This window comes from Rana temporaria, chromosome 2 (assembly GCF_905171775.1).
Source record: "Rana temporaria chromosome 2, aRanTem1.1, whole genome shotgun sequence".
Classification (NCBI taxonomy): domain Eukaryota; kingdom Metazoa; phylum Chordata; class Amphibia; order Anura; family Ranidae; genus Rana; species Rana temporaria.
Window position 1 is genome coordinate 154,643,253 of NC_053490.1, and position 13,870 is coordinate 154,657,122.

At 42.3% G+C, this 13,870-nt stretch overlaps 2 long non-coding RNA genes across 2 annotated transcripts; one reads left to right on the forward strand and one right to left on the reverse strand.

Annotated features, from left to right (window-relative positions):
- Positions 1-700: 700 nt before the first annotated feature.
- On the reverse strand, positions 701-1,965 carry LOC120928563. Its single transcript, XR_005747229.1, has 3 exons — positions 1,805-1,965; positions 1,659-1,721; positions 701-1,026 (listed from the first exon to the last, which is right to left on the reverse strand). It is a non-coding gene; the product is annotated as an uncharacterized LOC120928563 (long non-coding RNA).
- Positions 1,966-4,859: 2,894 nt separating this feature from the next.
- On the forward strand, positions 4,860-6,129 carry LOC120928564. Its single transcript, XR_005747230.1, has 3 exons — positions 4,860-5,026; positions 5,110-5,172; positions 5,804-6,129. It is a non-coding gene; the product is annotated as an uncharacterized LOC120928564 (long non-coding RNA).
- The last annotated feature ends 7,741 nt before the right edge of the window (positions 6,130-13,870 follow it).

Below are 13,870 nucleotides of genomic sequence, written 5' to 3' on the forward strand. Positions count from 1 at the left end.
ATCCATGGGCTGCTTAGAAGTGAAGATAGCAGAATGTGTGGAGTCTTCAGGCCTGTACTGTGGCCATGAGGATGAGGCCTGTTCCAGCCTCACGAGTCACGTGACAAGGCACGTTATTACTTCTGAGGAACACTTCCGGGAGGAGGGTCAGACAGGGAGAACAAAGGCTGATTGGGCTATGCGCTCAGAGCCACTGCTCATTCTATTGGCCTGATCATGGGTCCCATAGACCCAGAAAAAGTTCTGAATAGAGATATTATTTAAACATTGGCAATGATCAAATCTGGCAAATCTTTTGATTCCCCTATATTATTTTATTTATATATTAATCAAGTATGGATGAACCAATAATTCGAACATTGCTAGTAAACAGGTAACCACAATGCTGCCTAACCGTTAGCATTGAAATAACCTCACACATTAGTATTCAACTAAAGCTGGCTATAGATGGAGTAATCACTTGATTTCCACAATAACACAGTCAGTGTTCATGGGGGAATGAAAAAAGGAAGGGTTCCCCAGTGGGGTTTTTAGGCAGCAAAAATTATATAAACAATTATAAAGACGTACCAATTTGTTGTAAAAAAGTAAAAAATGTATTTAATAAGTACAAAGTCGTAAAATAATGAACTCTGGTACAGTTTATACTGAGGACACATACATATGAGAATATAGCACCAAAATTACATGACACTGATCAACATGAATGGCTGATCTTCAGGTCAAGTTGTTCCTGACGCGTTTCGACCCCCACATATGGGTCTTCTTCGGAGGAAAGGGTATATGATGCAAAAGATTGTGTTTCTCAGTTCTATTTGGACCAGAGTAAGGTTATAGTCCTGAGGATCCCTGGTTACTTTTCTCCATACGAGTGGTTAGCACCCCCAAAAAGGCCTCAACGATGCCCCACAAAAGTGGCCTGCAGGGACCCACAGTATAACTGGGAAAAAATCCAAAAGTCCAGTCAGAGAGTGCGGGCCGGACAGGTGGAGGGGGAGCCCAGCAAAGCAATTGCCAGAGTGATGCCTATTAAGAAATTCAAATATAAAGTAGTTTTAATACCAAAAACTATATGTTTAAAGTATAAGGATTGATTGACTTGTTATACAAGTAGATGGCGCTAGACATGCACACTATGCTCATTATAATGATGCATATGTAAAATGGGACTGTGATATGTCATAGGAATTTTAAATTAATATAAATATGCACAGGATATTTTTAAAAGTTATATGAAATCATGATTTAAGATTAATAACAATATCAAAATTATATAGAATTGTGAATTCAAAGAGTTATATGTGTAACAGGGCGATAAAGATTACAATATAGGGCTAATAGTGGGTTGAGGTGCCAAAAAATATATGATAATTATAATCAAATAGTGAAAGATATATATAATTAATATAGTATAATAAATATATATAATTAATTAGTTGAATAAAAAAAAAAAAAAAAAAAAAAAATATATATAAATAAAAATAAAATAAAAATAATAATAGTGTGTAATGGATGGGTGTGAGTAAGCATGTGCTAAAATAATTAAATTCATGTGAGAATAATTGTATATAATGTGATAAAATAGTAAGGATATTGGGATTAGTGCCAATGGGGTGAATAATGTTAAAAAAGGCAATGTAAAGGATAATAAAAAATACCTTATTAAATGTTTAGAATATGAGTATGGAAGCGATCTCCAGAGAGAGCAAGAAAAAGCTTATCTGGAGGGGAAATATTATTATTGGTTAGATTTAGTAGGCATAGGAAGGATAACTTTGTGCAGGATTTAAAAATGCAGCCTTACCCTATGTGTGGTGTGTCCAGCATAGTATGAAGAAGATAGGATCACAGGCAGGTGTCAGGTATACACCCAGTCTATTTAAATATGTGCATGTCAGGTGTCAAGGATTTGGCAATCACTAATTGGCAAATGAATGCTTTGCTTGGGACATCCCCTCCCACATCTAGAAGTCCGCCCCCCCCCTATCCCAGCTGGAGCAAGGAATTAAGGTCAGATGACCCTCCCAGCTGTGGGTTCCTCAGCGTCAGTGAGGAAGAAAAAAAAAAAAACCCAGCCCTCTGCTGCGGTCGCGAGTGCCGCGGCAACGTCACAAGCGCGCGCAGTGCGCATGCACGCGCGGGACACCCACAGCGCCAGGGAACGTCACTGACGCCGTCAGTGGGGAGGAAACACCTCCACAGTGGTGAGAGTGTCGCCATCTTGTGGAGAGTGAAGAGAACACAGAGCCCTGAGTCTCCCCCTCCCCACTGAGAGGCCATAGAGGGAGCATGATAAAGAGGTACCTAGCGGGGAAGCGCCACCCAGCGGAGCTGTAACAAGGTCCTACAGGATAAAAGGATTAAACAAAAGATAAATAATAGAAATTGGTATACATAAAGGTGGAATATTAGTAATGCTAGAAATGGACATGTATATGCCCATTAGAGCAAAAAGTGTATATATAATTGTTTATAACCAAGCAAACAATTGATAACAATAAATACCAAAAGGTATATATGGAACCCATGTTGGATATATGGTTATAGAGATTTCATGAGTATTTGGCAGTGCAGCAGTGGGTAGATACGCAATATGCTTAAATATTTTGTTACGGGCATTTGTCAAACCCGCATGAACAAAAACAAGCAAATGCTAAGTACAGCCGCACAGTGCCAATGCTCATATATTATACTTTCCTATGTCCATAGGGGGGATAGAATAGGTGTTTAACCACCGGAAAATTATGTAAATGAAGGACGGACACAAAGGGGGTAGGGAAAGTGCTGCTCACCCCTGTAAAGGTAATGAAAAAAGGAAGGGTTCCCCAGTGGGGTTTTTAGGCAGCAAAAATTATATAAACAATTATAAAGACGTACCAATTTGTTGTAAAAAAGTAAAAAATGTATTTAATAAGTACAAAGTCGTAAAATAATGAACTCTGGTACAGTTTATACTGAGGATACAATTATTCTCACATGAATTTAATTATTTTAGCACATGCTTACTCACACCCATCCATTACACACTATTATTATTTTTATTTTATTTTTATTTATATATATTTTTTTTTTTTTTTTTTTTTTATTCAACTAATTAATTATATATATTTATTATACTATATTAATTATATATATCTTTCACTATTTGATTATAATTATCATATATTTTTTGGCACCTCAACCCACTATTAGCCCTATATTGTAATCTTTATCGCCCTGTTACACATATAACTCTTTGAATTCACAATTCTATATAATTTTGATATTGTTATTAATCTTAACTCATGATTTCATATAACTTTTAAAAATATCCTGTGCATATTTATATTAATTTAAAATTCCTATGACATATCACAGTCCCATTTTACATATGCATCATTATAATGAGCATAGTGTGCATGTCTAGCGCCATCTACTTGTATAACAAGTCAATCAATCCTTATACTTTAAACATATAGTTTTTGGTATTAAAACTACTTTATATTTGAATTTCTTAATAGGCATCACTCTGGCAATTGCTTTGCTGGGCTCCCCCTCCACCTGTCCGGCCCGCACTCTCTGACTGGACTTTTGGATTTTTTCCCAGTTATACTGTGGGTCCCTGCAGGCCACTTTTGTGGGGCATCGTTGAGGCCTTTTTGGGGGTGCTAACCACTCGTATGGAGAAAAGTAACCAGGGATCCTCAGGACTATAACCTTACTCTGGTCCAAATAGAACTGAGAAACACAATCTTTTGCATCATATACCCTTTCCTCCGAAGAAGACCCATATGTGGGGGTCGAAACGCGTCAGGAACAACTTGACCTGAAGATCAGCCATTCATGTTGATCAGTGTCATGTAATTTTGGTGCTATATTCTCATATGTATGTGTCCTCAGTATAAACTGTACCAGAGTTCATTATTTTACGAATTTGTACTTATTAAATACATTTTTTACTTTTTTACAACAAATTGGTACGTCTTTATAATTGTTTATATAATTTTTGCTGCCTAAAAACCCCACTGGGGAACCCTTCCTTTTTTCATTACCTTTACAGGGGTGAGCAGCACTTTCCCTACCCCCTTTGTGTCCGTCCTTCATTTACATAATTTTCCGGTGGTTAAACACCTATTCTATCCCCCCTATGGACATAGGAAAGTATAATATATGAGCATTGGCACTGTGCGGCTGTACTTAGCATTTGCTTGTTTTTGTTCATGCGGGTTTGACAAATGCCCGTAACAAAATATTTAAGCATATTGCGTATCTACCCACTGCTGCACTGCCAAATACTCATGAAATCTCTATAACCATATATCCAACATGGGTTCCATATATACCTTTTGGTATTTATTGTTATCAATTGTTTGCTTGGTTATAAACAATTATATATACACTTTTTGCTCTAATGGGCATATACATGTCCATTTCTAGCATTACTAATATTCCACCTTTATGTATACCAATTTCTATTATTTATCTTTTGTTTAATCCTTTTATCCTGTAGGACCTTGTTACAGCTCCGCTGGGTGGCGCTTCCCCGCTAGGTACCTCTTTATCATGCTCCCTCTATGGCCTCTCAGTGGGGAGGGGGAGACTCAGGGCTCTGTGTTCTCTTCACTCTCCACAAGATGGCGACACTCTCACCACTGTGGAGGTGTTTCCTCCCCACTGACGGCGTCAGTGACGTTCCCTGGCGCTGTGGGTGTCCCGCGCGTGCATGCGCACTGCGCGCGCTTGTGACGTTGCCGCGGCACTCGCGACCGCAGCAGAGGGCTGGGTTTTTTTTTTCTTCCTCACTGACGCTGAGGAACCCACAGCTGGGAGGGTCATCTGACCTTAATTCCTTGCTCCAGCTGGGATAGGGGGGGGGCGGACTTCTAGATGTGGGAGGGGATGTCCCAAGCAAAGCATTCATTTGCCAATTAGTGATTGCCAAATCCTTGACACCTGACATGCACATATTTAAATAGACTGGGTGTATACCTGACACCTGCCTGTGATCCTATCTTCTTCATACTATGCTGGACACACCACACATAGGGTAAGGCTGCATTTTTAAATCCTGCACAAAGTTATCCTTCCTATGCCTACTAAATCTAACCAATAATAATATTTCCCCTCCAGATAAGCTTTTTCTTGCTCTCTCTGGAGATCGCTTCCATACTCATATTCTAAACATTTAATAAGGTATTTTTTATTATCCTTTACATTGCCTTTTTTAACATTATTCACCCCATTGGCACTAATCCCAATATCCTTACTATTTTATCACATTATATACAATTATTCTCACATGAATTTAATTATTTTAGCACATGCTTACTCACACCCATCCATTACACACTATTATTATTTTTATTTTATTTTTATTTATATATATTTTTTTTTTTTTTTTTTTTTTTATTCAACTAATTAATTATATATATTTATTATACTATATTAATTATATATATCTTTCACTATTTGATTATAATTATCATATATTTTTTGGCACCTCAACCCACTATTAGCCCTATATTGTAATCTTTATCGCCCTGTTACACATATAACTCTTTGAATTCACAATTCTATATAATTTTGATATTGTTATTAATCTTAACTCATGATTTCATATAACTTTTAAAAATATCCTGTGCATATTTATATTAATTTAAAATTCCTATGACATATCACAGTCCCATTTTACATATGCATCATTATAATGAGCATAGTGTGCATGTCTAGCGCCATCTACTTGTATAACAAGTCAATCAATCCTTATACTTTAAACATATAGTTTTTGGTATTAAAACTACTTTATATTTGAATTTCTTAATAGGCATCACTCTGGCAATTGCTTTGCTGGGCTCCCCCTCCACCTGTCCGGCCCGCACTCTCTGACTGGACTTTTGGATTTTTTCCCAGTTATACTGTGGGTCCCTGCAGGCCACTTTTGTGGGGCATCGTTGAGGCCTTTTTGGGGGTGCTAACCACTCGTATGGAGAAAAGTAACCAGGGATCCTCAGGACTATAACCTTACTCTGGTCCAAATAGAACTGAGAAACACAATCTTTTGCATCATATACCCTTTCCTCCGAAGAAGACCCATATGTGGGGGTCGAAACGCGTCAGGAACAACTTGACCTGAAGATCAGCCATTCATGTTGATCAGTGTCATGTAATTTTGGTGCTATATTCTCATATGTATGTGTCCTCAGTATAAACTGTACCAGAGTTCATTATTTTACGACTTTGTACTTATTAAATACATTTTTTACTTTTTTACAACAAATTGGTACGTCTTTATAATTGTTTATATAATTTTTGCTGCCTAAAAACCCCACTGGGGAACCCTTCCTTTTTTCATTACCTTTACAGGGGTGAGCAGCACTTTCCCTACCCCCTTTGTGTCCGTCCTTCATTTACACGTGTTCATGGGGGAATCCCTCCCGCAGACCTAATATGTTTTCCCGGTAGGGGGGACGGGGGGAGCCATCTCAGCTGGGAAGAACACACAGTGAAAAAACAGCAGATGTAATTTTGCTTGAATTAAAAATAAAGCAAACAGCCATGACTGATAGAGATGGCCTTGTGATTTGCCCGGCGGTCGTTTTGCGGCAAACTTTGCTCGTTCACGATCCGCCAAACCGGCAGAGCGATGTTCGCGGCGGTCATTACATGGGTAAGAACTTTGACACATCCATCAGGTGGTGCAGGACAGCCAATTGAGACATTTCAGCACATGGACATACCCCCTACCTTATAAATAGACCTGATCTGGCGGCCATCTTACATTCTGCTTTTTGTCAGTGATGGGAGAGGGTGCTGTTTGGAGCAGGGACTGGCTGTAATTCAATCAACTAGCTATCTAAAAGGTCCACAAAAGTCGTTTTAAGGACTGGTATACACCTATAATATGCTTTCGAATATAGAAAGCATATTATAGTGGATTTGTATTGTGCAGCATTGTGACTGGCGGTGTATTTGGTTACTGCTGAATTCTTGCCTCTTTCGCTGCGTTACATCTGCTACACACATTAAAAAAATTCCTGAAAAAAAGTTTCAGAACTGGTGCGATAAACCAGTGGCCCCCCAAAACTACATATTTTGTTATATACCTTCTTCCACATATACTGCGCTTCTCTAGAGACTTTTGTTGTCACAGGGTCATTTAAAAAATAACAGGCAGGGGTGGTAGGGGTAGGGCAGGAGCACCAAGCCAGAGCCAAAGTGGGAAGTGGCACAATGTTCGTTCGATTACGTCAAAGGATGCACCAGACTTGGTTGAGTGGCTCGCCACCAACAACACCACCACCCCCACCACCATATACCCTCCGCTTGAGTTACAGGAATTATTTTCCGATCCATCAGAAGACATTTCGGATGCACAGCCATTCTTGGCATTGGATCAGGAAGAGGAGGTAGCAACAGCCGGCACTCAGCAGTCTGACGACAGTACTCAAATCAGCCCAAGGAGGCTGGTGCCCGCTGTTGCTGCCTACTACGAGATCTCTATTGTTAGTGATGGGAAAGGTGATGTTGATGATGACGTGTCTACAGACGTCACGTGGGTGCCCACAAGAGAGGAAGAGGAGGGGAGATCAGAGGGAGAGATGGACCAGCAGATAGGGAGGAGAAGCAGGCCAAACTTACATTGCACAGGAGGGACAAACCAGACTCCTAATGTATCAGGAGCGAGCCATCAACTATGTACGGTCACATCTGGCACTCCCAAGACGCTGGCCTCAGTGTGTTTTTTTTTTTTTTAACGTGTCCGCTGCAGACAATAGTGTTGCCATCTGTAGCCTTTGCAGTCAACGCATAAGTCGCGGTAAGCCCAACACTCACCTATGGACGACCGCCTTAAGAAGGCACCTGGCCTCCCATCACCAAGCCCAGTGGGAGCAACGCCATCAGAACCCACAAAGCCACACTCCAGGCTCTCACCGTCCAGCCTCTTCTCCTTCTCCTTCCCCTCTATGCTCACAATTGTCCTCCACGCCACCTTCTATCATGCCTTCCTCACGTTTTTCTGCAAAAAGGCAGGCTTCCGTAGCCCAACGCTTGACCGCTGGCTTGTCGGAACTGATAGCCCGCCAACTACTGCCATATAAACTGGTGGACTGGGGGGCCTTTCGAAAATTGGTGGCCATTGAAACACCACAATAGAAGGTCCCAGGAAGGATTTTTTTTTACAGAAGGGCATCCCAGAGCTATATGGCCATGTTCAGCGGCAAGTGAATGTATCTCTGGCACACAGTGTCGGTGCCAAGATACATCTGACCACCGACACGTGGTCTAGCAAACACGGGCAGGGAAGGAATATAACTTTCACTGCCCACGCATGTAACCCGTGGCACCCATGTAGATTTGGTTTTACCACCACGGATTGCATGCAGGCTTGCCTCTTCTTCTCCTTCTCCTCCTACTCCATCCTCCCTCTCCTCCTCGGCTGACTCCTCATTTTCCGATGCTACCGTCTCTTCCGCTGCGCTGCCCAAGATCCTATTCGACATGCCAGGTGAGACGTTGCCATGCTGTGCTGCGTCTGTTGTTCCTGGAAGACAAGAGCCACACTGGTCCTGCACTCCTTTTAGCTTTGCGTTCACGGGCAGATCAGTGGCTAACACAGCTCAATTTGACAGTTGGTAAAGTGGTGTGCGACAACGGTGCCTATCTGCTGAGCGCGCTGAAACAGGCCAAAATTACACACGTGCCATGCATGGCACACGTCCTGAACTTGGTCGTGCAGCGATTCGTTGCCAAATACCCTGCGCTCCAGGACGTCTTGCGGCAGGCCATGAAAATCTCGGCCCATTTTAGAAGATTTTACAAGGCCATGGCTCGCCTTGCTGAGATTCAGCGGAGACACAACCTGCCTGTCAGACGTCTTATTTGTGACTGCCCGACGCAATGGAACTCAACATTGTATATGCTTGATAGGCTGCTCCAGCAGAAACGTGCAGTTAACGACTACCTGTATCAACTCTGCGGCAGGACAGGTTCTGGGGAGCTTGTTTTTTTTGCACCGCGCCAGTGGCTGCTCATGCGTGACTCATTCAGACTTCTGCGGCCATTTGATGAGATCACCAAACTGGTCAGTCGCAGCTAGGGCGCCATCAGTGACATCGTACCTTATGCCTTCTTTCTGGAGCGTGCATTGCGTCGTGTCATTGATCAACCTGTCGAGGAGCAGGAAGATGAGGAAGTCGCAATGCTGGATGAATTCCCAGGGGGGGCTACTCCACCTTAGACAAGTCAACAACGGAAGTCTAAAGAGGAGTCAGAGGAGGATGGTGCTGGGGCGGAGGAGGAGGAGCAAGAAGAGCATGCTTTAAACCTTTCTGGGATCCCTGATGTTGTTCGTGGATGGGGGGAGGAGAAGGAGGATGACATTATCCTGGATAATGAGCAGGAGCCAGGCCAGTACAGTGCTTCCAGTTTAGTGCAAATGGGGGCCATCATGCTCCAGTGTTTTAAGAGGGACCCCCGTATAAAAAGCATAAAGGGCAAGGACTAGTACTGGGTGGCAACGTACTTAGACCCCTGGTACAAACAAAACATGGCTGAAATGTTACCACCATCACAGAGGACTATCAGAATGCAGCACTTTCAGGCCTTGCTTCGAGAAATGCTGCATTCTGCTTTTGTGTCCGCTGGCAGAGGTATTTCCACTCACAGAGAAACAGTTTCGGGTACCAATCCAGCGCCTGCAAGAAGAGGGCGGTTTGAAGATGTCTTGATCTTGAATGATATGAGATCATTCTTTCAGCCGACCCATCGACAGCTGTCCTCCGGATCCAGCATCTGGGAACGCCTAGACCGACAGGTGTCGGACTACATCGGGGTAACGGCCGATGTGGACGCACTGGGAAGTGATGAACCCCTGGACTACTGGGTGGGCAGGCTTGACCTCTGGCCAGAGCTTGCACAATTTGCAATGGAACTGTTGGCTTGCCCCTCATCCAGTGTCCTGTCCGAAAGGACGTTCAGCGCAGCAGGGGGGGTCGTGAACGATAAGCGCACTTGCCTAGCTCACAACAGTGTTGACTACCTCACATTTATAAAAATGAGTGAAGCATGGATCTCGGAGAAATTCAACACATGTGACCAGTAGACCATGTTTCATTCAAATTCAGGTGAACGCCTGTGGGCTAATTTTTTGGGCCTGTACTGGCCGACACTTTTTTCTGTATCTGGTGAATGCCCAATGTACCACCAGCCACAGAATACAAGGTTGTTTGCTGTCAGGTGAACACCTGTGGCCGTGGACTAATTTTTGAGGCCTCTAATGGCCGACACTTACTTCTGTATCCGGTGAATGCCTAATGTACCACCAGCCACAGAATACAAAGTTGTTTGCTGTCCGGTGAACGCCTGTGGCCTTGGGCTAATTTTTGGGGTCTGTAATGGCCGACACTTCTGTATCCGTTGAATGCCTAATGTACCAACAGCCACAGAATACAAAGAGCTAGATTCAGGTACAGCGGCGTACCTTTTGTCCGGCGTAGCGCATCTCATATGGGCTACGCCGACGTAAATCAGGGAGCCCAGAACAGTATTCTCTAATATCTTGCACCGTACGTTGCGCCGGCGTAGTGTAAATAGGCCGGCGTAAGGCCACCTAATTCAAAATAGGCAGGTAGGGGGCGTGCCTCATTTAAATTAGCCGTGACCCATGTAAATAAATGGCCGTTCTTACGGCGCATGCGCGCGCATGCTCAGAATCACGTTGCAAATACTCCCTAAGAAACATCGGCTCCATGCTTTGGACGTGAACGTAACCTACGCACAGCCCCATTCACGTACCACTTACGTAAACTACGTAAAATTTGACGGCTGTTCCGACGTCCATACCTTAACATTGGCAGCGCCTCATATAGCAGGGATAACTTTACGCCGGACGTAAGCCTTACGTAAACGGCGTAGCGGGCGCAAGTACGTTTGTGAATCGCCGTATCTAGATAATTTACATATTCTACGCGTAAATCTACGGAAGCGCCCCTAGCAGCCAGCGTAAATATGCACCCTAGATACGACGGCGTACTAAGACTTACATCGGGCGGAGGAAGCCGAAATTCAGGCGTATCTAGCTCCCTGAATAGCAAGTATAGATATGATGGCGCATATTTCAACTTACGCGGCGTATCAATAGATACGCCGACGTAAAGGCTTTGTGAATCTAGCCCAAAGTTGTTTGCTGTCCGGTGAGTGCCTGTGGGCTAATTTTTGGGGCATGTAATGGGCGGGAGCTTACTTCTGTATCCGGTGAATGCCTATTGTACCACCAGCTACGGAACACAAAGTTGTTTGCTGTCAGGTGAACGCCTGTGGCTGTAGGCTAATACTATATGTACTCTCAAAGTACCTGAGCTATATTGCCTCTCATACGCAATTAATACTTGTTACTACAAATACTATATGTACTCTCAAAGTACCTGAGCTATATTGCCTCTCATATGCAATTAATACTTGCTACTACAAATACTATATGTACTCTCAAAGTACCTGAGCTATATTGCTTCTCATATGCAATTAATACTTGTTAATATTAATACTGTATGTACTCTCAAAGTACCTGAGCTATATTGCCTCTCATACGCAATTAATACTTGTTACTACAAATACTATATGTACTCTCAAAGTACCTGAGCTATGTTGCCTCTCATATGAGCTTATATTTCCAAAAGTTTATGTTGTTTTATTTAAAGCTTGTTTTTTCCTTAACAGCAAAGACAAATAAAGTCTCCTCTAGACACAATTGGTTAATATCTGTTGCAGTGGAATGTAGTTGGGTATATTATCTATATTTTCACATGGATTTGTATTAGCATGGCCAACTGAATTGCTTACTATATCAGCATGGTGATTTATCTGCACACAGAATACAAAATCTCAAAAACTGTGCTTACCATTTAAAAATATCTTTAACACTATTCATAAAAAGAGCAAACCTTTTATTCTTTGCTTCACAGTTAGTACCTTTTCCAAACTGTACGTGAAAGCAAATTTGTTGTACACAATCTCTTTTTTGTCTGGAAAGTACTTTGTAAATCTTAAGAAAGCTAATAAAAATGTTTTGACAATAAAAAGTCAATTAGGATTTAAGAAGCCAAGTCAGATTGTACGAGAAAAAGACGTACTGGTTGACCCAGTGCATAAAACTGTAATACTGTAAGAAATTAGAAAGAATGTGAGGAAGATAGAAATCTGGAGAAGGAGGACCACATCTTAAGAATGAACAAAGTTAATTCAATGAGCTATGATGAGTTGTTACCCCAATAATACTAAGAATCAATAGAGTAACAAAAAAAAAAATTACGGATGTTTTTAAATGATCCCCTGACATGCTTCATCATACATAATTAGAACTTCCAAACAGTTCATGCATAAATATAGTTCTTTGTGCAACCAATGTAAATCCACACAGTTTCAATATGCTATTCACTAGCTTGTGCAAATTTTTTTTACATGTACCTCTTCAACACCACATGCTTATGATAAGGCTCTCACCTTGTACTGCTCAGCTTCGCTGTTTAAACAACACAATCTACAGTGGCATAATCAGCTTGTCCCGAGGTTCCTCCTAGCCCTGTATTTCCTGATGACATCATAGACACTCCTATATGATGCGTTGCATCCCTATTGGACTTCCTCAGAGATAGCAGCTCAAAGGTTATATTATTAGTATTACTTATTATTAGAGATAGCAGTGCAGAGGCTATATTATCAGTATATACTTTACGTTATAGAAGTGCACTGAAAGAGAGATCTAGACCTTATGCACACTGCAGCTCAAAGAAGCTGCTCCTACAGGCATCAGATCTGTTTTGAGCTTTTACTTTTCTCTGTCTGTTTATTCCCCTCAATGTTAACCTGTGTTAAATGTGTCCATGCACACTATTGGCGTTTTCAGGACTTTACAGACATATGCGTAGAGTTGGGAAAATGGTTTAACCTGAGCCTCAGTTCAGGCTGAACATTAGCTGTTTGCCCCGTTCGGGGAACACCTGTATTTTCAGGGTGTTTGGCGAGTGTTGCCCTGCCCAAACGCCCTGCAATGCACTTCATGCTGCACAGTGCATTTTGCACCCTGATTGGGCAAAGCTTTGTCCAATCAGGATGCAGTATAAGCTAGTTGTTAAGGAGTGGTGCCAGTAAGCCAGCAACAGCATCCTAACCAGTCATTAGCTGCCTTATGTCCAGTAAAAAAATGTAATGGGGACAAGGGCCTCATCCCCACAACCATGGCCAGTGGTTGTGGGAGTCCAGTGGTTGTGGGAGTCTGTGGGTTGGGGGCTTATCAGAATCTGGAAGTGCCCTTTAACAAGGGGCCCCCAGGTCCTGCCCCCCCATGTGCATGAGTATGGTGTACATAGTGCTCTACCCATTCACAAAATATCAAAAATAATACAAACACAGAGACAATTTCTTTATTAAAAAAAAACTGTGTACCCAGATGTAAATCCATTGTCAGCTCGCAACACCCAAAAAATAAAAACACTTCCACCACCATGAAGGCTGGCCACCTACTGTAGGCTAAGCTGTTTGACAATTCTTATATAGGTAAGGGGCGGGGCCACCTGGCTATGTCACCTGGGGGCACCGCTGCTTTCTGTTGTCACAGACTGGTGCATGCTGGGTCAGTGATAACAGAAGGGGCTGGTGCCACCAGGTGATGTAGCCAGGTGGCTCTGCCCCTTACATACATAAGAACTGTCAAATGGCTTATCCTGCAGTAGGTGGCTGGCCCTCATCTCAGCAGGAGCAGTTTCATGTTTTTAATTGTTTTTAATAAAGGAATTGTCAAAAACTGTCTGTGTTTTTGTTACTTTTTGACACTTTTTTGGTGAATGGGTAGCCCATACTCACATGGGGGAGGCTTCTTAAGGCCCACTTGTTAAAG